This window comes from Etheostoma cragini, unplaced genomic scaffold, assembly GCF_013103735.1.
Source record: "Etheostoma cragini isolate CJK2018 unplaced genomic scaffold, CSU_Ecrag_1.0 ScbMSFa_321, whole genome shotgun sequence".
Classification (NCBI taxonomy): Eukaryota; Metazoa; Chordata; class Actinopteri; order Perciformes; family Percidae; genus Etheostoma; species Etheostoma cragini.
Window position 1 is genome coordinate 16142 of NW_023267454.1, and position 1944 is coordinate 18085.

A 1944-nucleotide genomic window follows, 5' to 3' on the forward strand; every position below is an offset into this window, starting at 1 on the left:
GGTCCACCGGGCCGGAGGGCTGCCAGGTCCACCGGGTCCACCGGGTCCACCGGGTCCACCGGGTCCACCGGGCCGGAGGGCTGCCAGGTCCACGGGCCGTCTGGAAACGTCAACATTACCGCAACCTCGGCCACCGGTTGAGAAGAGGAAGAAGATGAGGAGGAAGATGAAGAGGAGGAGGAAGAAGAGGAAGAAGAAGAGGAGGAAGAAGAGGAGGAGGAGGAAGAGGAAGAAGATGAGCGGAGTAAAAGCCGCTGGTTGGATTCCCAACCGGCCAATAAGGCTCCAGAGTTGATGTGTGGTTAGTACTCTCCTGATCATGTAATGTTGTCACATAATGATCATGTGATGTTGTCCCATAATGATCATGTGATGTTGTCCCATAATGATCATGTGATGTTGTCCCATAGTGATCATGTGATGTTGTCCCATAGTGAGCATGTGATGTTGTCCCACATTGATCATGTGATGTTGTCCCATAGTGATCTTGTAATGTTGTCCCATATTGATCATGTGATGTTGTCCCACATTGATCTTGTAATGTTGTCCCATAGTGATCTTGTAATGTTGTCCCACATTGATCATGTGATGTTGTCCCATAGTGATCATGTGATGTTGTGTGATTCATTGTGTAAATGAATGGAAACACCTTAAAATGTCTCCAACTGATCCGATGTCCCAGTCCGACCCTAAAACAGCGTCATGTGACGTCACCACCAGGTTCTCATTGGCTGTAAAGCCGCTCACCAGATTTATTACCAGGAGGTTTTTTACCAAACTTCAGATAATTTGATTGACGCGTGGATGGAGACTCAGATACTGCCCGAAGCTCTGAGATCTCTGAATTACTTTGTACAGCGAGAGGGCCATGCAGCACCATCCAGGCCCTTGAGGGTGCTGCATGGCTCCGCCCCTTTGTTTTGGATTTTAGGTGAAGGCGCTACAAAAAGTCTCTCCTCCAGCAGTGATCTCTCCGTGTTTTTTAGGGCAACAACCCACCGTCATGGTTGTTGTTACCTGTCAAACCTTAAAGCTCTTCTTCTACTGAGCGTAATCTCTCCCGTCCACCGAGTCTCTGCTGTGGGCCTAATGAGCTGAGGAAGGGGCCCTGCTGGAGAAAACCAGCGTGATCACTGCCACCCTGTTCCCATTTAGGGCCGAGTTACGCTTCACCTGACACACGGAGGAGAGAGAAAGACCAGGTGGGGGGGTGGAGATGAAAGGGGGAAGGCACAGGGAGAAGGAGTGACTTCAACAACAGGGAAGGGATATCATCCACCTGCCGCCTGGCTCGTGTGTTCCCGTGTTCCCGCTCCGCTTTCCATCATCATTCATCCCCATCTCCCCCGGCATCCGCGCCCTAATCACTGCATCTCTGTTTTCTTTTGTGGCTCTTTGGGATTGGACAAGCTTCATTACCCCCTCTTTGATGTATTTCGTTATTTTTCTCCCATTTCCTCCCCTCCCCCCTCCATCCGCCCGGCTCACAGGTCCCTGGCTCCAGAAGCCTGATCTGTGAGAGCTGTGTTGCTCTTTTCTGTTTTGTTGTTGTTTTTGTTAAATCTCATTTGTTGCATTGTGATTTATGTTTCTTAGCTAATGGCATGCCATCACTTCTGCTCCTTATCATCATGTCCCATCCCTTTTATCAGGGAACAAGCTTAGACCCTGAAAACAGCAGAAAGTCCTCAACAGGCAAATATAAGTGGCAAAAGATCCCAAAAATTCAAAATACTCAAAAACTACAGATGTTCACAAGTCATTTTTTGGAAGTCCAAGTCGAGTCTCAAGTCTTTGAGCTTGAGTCCAAGTCGAGTCTCAAGTCTTTGAGCTCGAGTCCAAGTCGAGTCTCAAGTCTTCGAGCTAGAGTCCAAGTCGAGTCTCAAGTCTTTGAGCTTGAGTCCAAGTCGAGTCTCAAGTCTTTGAGCTTGAGTCCAAGTCGAG

General features: G+C 48.9%; 1 long non-coding RNA gene across 1 annotated transcript in view; it reads right to left on the reverse strand.

Annotated features, from left to right (window-relative positions):
* The window catches only part of LOC117940760, a 12548-nt gene extending 10691 nt beyond the window's left edge, over positions 1 to 1857 (reverse strand). The window contains exon 1 of the long non-coding RNA XR_004655815.1: positions 1744 to 1857. This is a non-coding gene — a long non-coding RNA (uncharacterized LOC117940760). The remainder of the gene's footprint in view (positions 1 to 1743) is intronic.
* Between the last annotated feature and the right edge of the window lie 87 nt (positions 1858 to 1944).